Genomic DNA, 7,871 nt, shown 5'->3' on the forward strand with positions numbered 1-7,871 from the left:
AATTGATGACACTTTTTCCACAAACTGCCTTGGTATATTCCAATATATGCCAAAGACAGAAATGGAACTGGTCCAACCAATTTTGTCCACAATTTGAGAAAGCACGGAAACATGTGAATAAATCTGTTTCTGCTTACATGAGAGACTGTGGAATGGGTTCAATATACAATAATAACTTGCGTTTCAACATGCAAGACATCTACAGAGGAGATGGTGTGCACTTCTCAGATGAGGGGAATAGAATATTCCTCCTGAATTTTAGACTGTGCATTGGAACCTACTTGTAGGTACCTAAATCAGCCACAGAACCCAAAAGCTCTTTTCAGAGCTATCCTACCTCTGATCATTCAAAATGTTTATCTTTTTCTAACTTTTTTCACTATTTGTCACCAAAGTACGCTCCCCTGTACGCTTATCGGTGCGCGTACCGAGCGCTCCCCCCGCGAAATTTTTCAATTTTTTTTTTTGCCTATATGAGCGTCCTAAGCCCCCCTCAGAAAACCTAGAGGGTCAAGAAGTGTCTACCGTGCCCCCTTCTACCCATTCCCAATGTTGTTTGTCCTCCATCTTCTGTCTCGATTGTACCGAAACACAAAATGGAGGACTCCCGTAACGCTGCCAGTGCGCGTACCGGAGGGCGCACCGGTAAGCACTTGTTATGGCAGGGTTTTTGGCTTTATTTAGCAGTGATAAAAGATCATTATTCTTGCTCGCATCTAGTATAGGCCTTCTTAGCCTGTGTTGGCCCTTTTAAGCCCTTTTTCCAGACCTAGAAGAGGATAGCTGCTTAATATGCCTTTATTCTTGACTTTAACCTGTCTATTGCCTATTGGCTTTGACATATTAGACATATTGGTATGGTTCATGTAGGTATACAGAGCTAAGGAGCATTTCACCCCTTTCAGGCCTAAAGCTAGAGAGACTCCATCTTGATGGAAGCAGAGAGGCTTTTTAGGGCAAAGGTAATGTTTTCACTTAAGGCTGTTGTGCTCGAGGGAAGATCCAGTTAGGACTGCTTCTTATCCGAGAAATGTGTTTTTCTCTTGGGCCCAGACGTAACAAGCAGATGGCCACTGCGGTTGCGTGAAAGCCTGGGAGCTGGCACAGGAATTCGGTAGGAGACAGCCCTCCGGTGGAAATTTCCATGAGGGGAGAGGAATCCATAATAGCGAGCTACAGGAGAGGAGGAGTGTTCAGTTCAGTTTTGGAAGTCTGCAGCGTGGTGTGCAGTTCAGCGTGGTGCTCAGAACAACTTGGAGCATAGGACTGCTGGGAGCCCAGAACAACTTGGAGCTCCGAATAGCTTGCAGAGAGAGAGAGGATGTCTGCTAGGAGCTGCAGAATAGAGTGCAGTTCTTGAATGGAGAAAGAAGGCAGACGATTGCTGAAGATGAGGAGAGAGAAAAGCAGTGCAGAGAGCATCAAAGAAGGCTGTCAGCTGGAGCAACTGAACCAGAGGCGTGGTGATGTGGTGAAGGAGGGAGAGACAGAGAGAGCCCTAATCCCACCAGAGGCAGAGAGAGAAATCTTCCTTCTAATAGGTGAGGTAGTCTGAATTAGTTACATTTACACTCTACACTTAATCTTTTCCCTTTCAGCGGAGTGTTCCTGTTATGTGTAATCTTTTCTCTTTCAAGCGGTGTGTTCTACCTATAGCCTTTGTTAGATATGTATTAATGTTTATATTACTGTAATAAAATAACACCCCCCAGTTTATAACTAACTGGTGTGTAATCCCTATTCTTGTTCACTAAAGGTAAACATAGCTCCTAGGTAATTGCTGCATGAATGGATGAGTAATCCCAATCAGGTGAGTAGTGATCACATAAATAGGGAGTGAGTGGACCTTTGATGCCGAGAACAGGTAATACATTATAATCTGAAACCATATCCAAAGTCATCATTGTAGTTTCATCCCGAGTAGACAGCTGAGATAATATCCCAATATATATATATATATATATGTATAGGTGTTCATAGGAATGTGGTTGTCGTTGATATGCGGCGTTAATGAGAGCACTGGGGAGGATTACCAGTGTGTAGGGCTGCCGGATTGCAGCCCGTGTGTAAATGAGAGCGGTGAGAGGGAGATCACCGTGTATGTTTCGCAGGATCGCGAACGCTTTGGAAAAGGAGAGCACTGGGGCTGCAGACCCACGTGTGTAGCAGATCTGCCCTAGGGTAGAACGGTCTGGGTCAGGGTGGCCGCGAGACCAACTGATGTAAATAAGTGTGGTGTAGGGTATGGATATCCCTAGTAATCAGTGAGTATTCTTAGTATCCCTATAGATTTAGTGGTGTTCTTAATAATATGAGCTTGTATATTGCGAGTTCCCTATCCTCAGGTAGGTACCAGGTGCCTGGATATAGAGGAGTCCTGAGGACGGAAGGTGAGTACGTTTTGGCTGGGTCACAGGGGCCCCTGGGGGCTGATCCCATCTAAACAGAAAATCCAGCCATTACATTTTGGCGTAGTCGGCATCTTACGAATCCTGTGTGACCCCATGTGTTGTGAGTGAGCGCCAAACATTACATTTTGGCGTAGTCGGCATCTTACGAATCCTGTGTGACCCCATGTGTTGTGAGTAAGCGCCAAACATTACATTTTGGCGTAGTCGGACAGTTTACGAACTCTGTGTGCCTGGCCAGGTGCTTAGATTGTCTCCCATGTGTTGTGAGTGAGCGCCAAACATTACATTTTGGCGTAGTCGGACAGTTTACGAAGTCTGTGTGCCTGGCCATGTGTTTAGAGAGTTGCCCATGTGTTCTGAGGGAGTGCCCTGAACGCTAGTTCCATCTGGCGTAATGTTGCAGTTTATGTAGCCTGTTAGACCTATTGGCTTGAACAGTTGCAGCGTGAGGAGATTGTATTTCATCATGGCATTTGGTTTATTCAGGGTGGAAGGAATGGTTTTCATCTTGGTGTTTAAACTGTCAGAGTTGAAGGATGGCATTACATGAGAAAGCCAGTTACATCTTTGTGATGGTCCAATTGTATAAATGTGTGTAAAAAATGCTTTTAAATTGCCCATTCAATTGCTTGCTGCATCTGCTTATGCTGTGCAATGTGAAATATGTTCATTGTTCTATGATCTGTGGAGTTCTGTGAATATAGCTCCTTGTAAATATGACTTGTGAATAGCGCCATATTATTGTGATTTGTGAGGTGCATGTTCTCATGTTGATTTATTGTGTTCCTTGTGCATTGCGCCTTGGATACATTGTTTGTGAAAAGCTTGTCTTGTAAATATGACTTGTGAATAGCGCCATATTTTTGTGACTTGTGAGGTGCATGTTCTCATGTTGATCTATTGTGTTCCTTGTGCATTGCGCCTTGGAAATGTTGTTTGTGAAAGGCTTGTCTTGTAAATATGGCTTGTGAATAGCGCCATGTGGTCATGGCTTGGACAGGGCATGTTATCATTACGTTTGGCAGGAGAGAGCTGGATCTTTCTCGGGTGCTTGGGGATAACGTTTTTGAAAATATGTACGTGTCATTTGTAAACGTGAAGAAATGTGCTAATGATTTTCCCATGTATAAATGGACGTTGGGAAATGTTTCCATTTGAGCTGCCAAAGGGTTAATATCTTGAGTTGAGATGGCAGCCTTTATTTTTTACATGCTGTCAACATGCATGGTTATCTGACCTGACTATAAAAGTCAGTGAATTATTATAAGGATATTTGATGGTTTGATTTTGACTTTTTTTTTTTTTTTTTTTTTGGTTCCTTGGTCAGCCTACGTGCTTTGTCAGTTTCTTGACGGAAAGGTAACATCTTGTGTTTTGAGAAGGGTTCTGTTCATTTCACATTCCTTTTGAAATGCGTCTACGTATTTGTGTGGGTTCACCTTGGAACTTAAGTGCTTATAAATCAACCAGTGAATTACGGAGAAAGCTGTGTTCTTTTAAAATGAGTGAAATGTTAAAAAGATAGCCCGTTAGAGTGCACGCTACGAGCTGTTTTCATTAATTATTTCTGTGAGGGGTTTCCATCTAGACAGGAATGTGTTGGTTTTCAAATAATAAATCTTGCCCGATTGTGCATGGTAACATGTGCTTTTAATTAGTGACTGGCAACTATTTGCCTTTGAAATGAAAATGTTAAAATGAAAATGTATGTTTTTATAAATGTGAACTTAAATACAATGTTGAAATGTATCTGCATTTTTATGCTGTTTTACAAATTATTTCTCTTTGACATATGGACCCTAAATAAGTGAAATGTCTTGCCTTTAGTTGAGTTAGTTGGACAAACGTCTTTTTAAAAAAAAATTGGACCTTTTTTAATTGGCAATGCACTGTAACAGAATTGTTTTTGTTAAACTCGAGCTTCTGTTAGTTACAAAATAAGGCAGGAGAAATTTGTTTTTTGACCTTGGCAGCCCAGCTGGTCTGCGCAGACGAACTTTTTTTTCATTTTGCAAGTTTCGATCACGTCCCAGTGTGTTATGATGGGCTACAATCCAATTTTCTTCCGCGCACGGCTTGTTTATTTAAGGGCGGGGTGGCCTGGCTCTTCAGACTCTGACCTGGGAAAATGGGAGGCTTGCAGTGCCCTGCTGATGCTGTCACCATTTGGGCGGTACTCCAAATTTTTTTTTCACACTGTAGCATGGCTCTTGCCCAGAAGGGTGGTACTGGCTTAGTTAGGATTAGGGTATGTTAGGCCCCACTCAATGTTGCTAAAAGTTAAATTTTGAATGTTTTAATTAATTAGGATATTTCCTTTTCAATAATGAAAGGCACCCGGGGTGCTTTTTTAAATGGAAAATTTTATTTTACAAGAATAATGATACTTCTTCTCTTGTTTCTAGGATGGCTGCAGTTGGGGTGCGTGCGTGCGTCTGCCCACTCCCTTTATTTGTTTTAGCTTTTTATTTTCATGTTATTATTTTAGTTTATTGTTTTGGATGATGGAACCAGACCAGACCAGACCAGACCAGACCGGGTGATGGATGGCCCCATTGGAGGAAGTGCCCAGGATGCAGGGTGGTGGCCTACACTGAAGAATTTGGACATTAAATAATCCCTTGGACAAGCAGGCCCCACTTTTAAAAGAATATGTCACCTATTATAGTTTTTCCAAATGAAGGACTTTTTTCAATGATGGTGCGCACATGTGTTCCACCGTGTGATTTAAAATGTTTTTTGTTACTGTTCTTACATTTTCACCTTAATTGATCAAAGGGTGGTTACCTTAAAATTTTGATTATTCTGGGTAGAGTGTCTTTTAGTATGATTATGTATTAATGTTTGCCCAGACCTTGCAACTGTATTTCTCAGATTTCACTTTAAATTGACAAATGTCAGCAGGTAGGCCTCATTTAGGCCTATTGGTATTTTCATCTCACATATTAGCACCTACACCAATAGTTTCATGTGTCATCATTAGCTTAAGTTGCCTATAGTATGTAAGGCTCATTTAGGCCCTTTCTTGTTCTCTCATTAGAAGTTGAAACACATTTAGTTTTTAAGTTCACAACTGTAGGTAGGCCTCATTTAGCATTAAGTTGTCCGAAGTAGGCCCATTTAGGCCCCTTGCTGTTTTCATTCAACACATAAGTCCCTACATCACTAGATTTCACCAGTTATCATTAGAAGTTGAGGAACATTTAGTTTGAGGATGCTCTGGTTAGTTTCTGTTGTTATCAGATCCAATCTCAGATATGTTTCAGCATTCAAGTCAAGGGTGCTTTGATTTGTTTTTAGGTTTCTATTCCCTACAATTGAGTTTCAGGTGGAATTTTCTTGAGTTGTCATTGTTTTTAGGGGTTTTTTTAGGTCTTGATTTGTTGATAGATTGTGTTGATGTTTGTTTATTTAGATGTTATTGTTTGTCAGATGTTCGCAAGATAAGGATCTAAGGGTGGATGGCAGAGTTTTTTGGGCTTTATTTAGCAGTGATATAGATCTTAATCTTGCTCACATCTAGGATAGGTATTTTTAGCCTATGTTGGATAGATTATGTTGATGTTTGTTTAGATGGTTGTTGTTGTTTATAAGATGCTCGCAAGATAAGGATCTAGGGTGCAATGTTATGGCAGGGTTTTTGGCTTTATTTAGCAGTGATAAAAGATCATTATTCTTGCTCGCATCTAGTATAGGCCTTCTTAGCCTGTGTTGGCCCTTTTAAGCCCTTTTTCCAGACCTAGAAGAGGATAGCTGCTTAATATGCCTTTATTCTTGACTTTAACCTGTCTATTGCCTATTGGCTTTGACATATTAGACATATTGGTATGGTTCATGTAGGTATACAGAGCTAAGGAGCATTTCACCCCTTTCAGGCCTAAAGCTAGAGAGACTCCATCTTGATGGAAGCAGAGAGGCTTTTTAGGGCAAAGGTAATGTTTTCACTTAAGGCTGTTGTGCTCGAGGGAAGATCCAGTTAGGACTGCTTCTTATCCGAGAAATGTGTTTTTCTCTTGGGCCCAGACGTAACAAGCAGATGGCCACTGCGGTTGCGTGAAAGCCTGGGAGCTGGCACAGGAATTCGGTAGGAGACAGCCCTCCGGTGGAAATTTCCATGAGGGGAGAGGAATCCATAATAGCGAGCTACAGGAGAGGAGGAGTGTTCAGTTCAGTTTTGGAAGTCTGCAGCGTGGTGTGCAGTTCAGCGTGGTGCTCAGAACAACTTGGAGCATAGGACTGCTGGGAGCCCAGAACAACTTGGAGCTCCGAATAGCTTGCAGAGAGAGAGAGGATGTCTGCTAGGAGCTGCAGAATAGAGTGCAGTTCTTGAATGGAGAAAGAAGGCAGACGATTGCTGAAGATGAGGAGAGAGAAAAGCAGTGCAGAGAGCATCAAAGAAGGCTGTCAGCTGGAGCAACTGAACCAGAGGCGTGGTGATGTGGTGAAGGAGGGAGAGACAGAGAGAGCCCTAATCCCACCAGAGGCAGAGAGAGAAATCTTCCTTCTAATAGGTGAGGTAGTCTGAATTAGTTACATTTACACTCTACACTTAATCTTTTCCCTTTCAGCGGAGTGTTCCTGTTATGTGTAATCTTTTCTCTTTCAAGCGGTGTGTTCTACCTATAGCCTTTGTTAGATATGTATTAATGTTTATATTACTGTAATAAAATAACACCCCCCAGTTTATAACTAACTGGTGTGTAATCCCTATTCTTGTTCACTAAAGGTAAACATAGCTCCTAGGTAATTGCTGCATGAATGGATGAGTAATCCCAATCAGGTGAGTAGTGATCACATAAATAGGGAGTGAGTGGACCTTTGATGCCGAGAACAGGTAATACATTATAATCTGAAACCATATCCAAAGTCATCATTGTAGTTTCATCCCGAGTAGACAGCTGAGATAATATCCCAATATATATATATATATATATGTATAGGTGTTCATAGGAATGTGGTCGTCGTTGATATGCGGCGTTAATGAGAGCACTGGGGAGGATTACCAGTGTGTAGGGCTGCCGGATTGCAGCCCGTGTGTAAATGAGAGCGGTGAGAGGGAGATCACCGTGTATGTTTCGCAGGATCGCGAACGCTTTGGAAAAGGAGAGCACTGGGGCTGCAGACCCACGTGTGTAGCAGATCTGCCCTAGGGTAGAACGGTCTGGGTCAGGGTGGCCGCGAGACCAACTGATGTAAATAAGTGTGGTGTAGGGTATGGATATCCCTAGTAATCAGTGAGTATTCTTAGTATCCCTATAGATTTAGTGGTGTTCTTAATAATATGAGCTTGTATATTGCGAGTTCCCTATCCTCAGGTAGGTACCAGGTGCCTGGATATAGAGGAGTCCTGAGGACGGAAGGTGAGTACGTTTTGGCTGGGTCACAGGGGCCCCTGGGGGCTGATCCCATCTAAACAGAAAATCCAGCCATTACAGCACTCCAAAAAAAAAGGTGGGAAAG

At 42.2% G+C, this 7,871-nt stretch overlaps 1 long non-coding RNA gene across 1 annotated transcript; it reads left to right on the top strand.

The window, feature by feature from the left end:
* The first annotated feature begins 1,191 nt into the window (after positions 1 to 1,191).
* On the top strand, positions 1,192 to 7,104 carry LOC147710106 (uncharacterized). The gene is made up of 2 exons (XR_015295843.1): positions 1,192 to 1,541; positions 4,817 to 7,104. It is a non-coding gene; the product is annotated as an uncharacterized LOC147710106 (long non-coding RNA).
* Positions 7,105 to 7,871: the final 767 nt, after the last annotated feature.

The sequence above is a fragment of the Lissotriton vulgaris genome, chromosome 5 (assembly GCF_964263255.1).
Source record: "Lissotriton vulgaris chromosome 5, aLisVul1.2, whole genome shotgun sequence".
Taxonomy (NCBI): Eukaryota; Metazoa; Chordata; class Amphibia; order Caudata; family Salamandridae; genus Lissotriton; species Lissotriton vulgaris.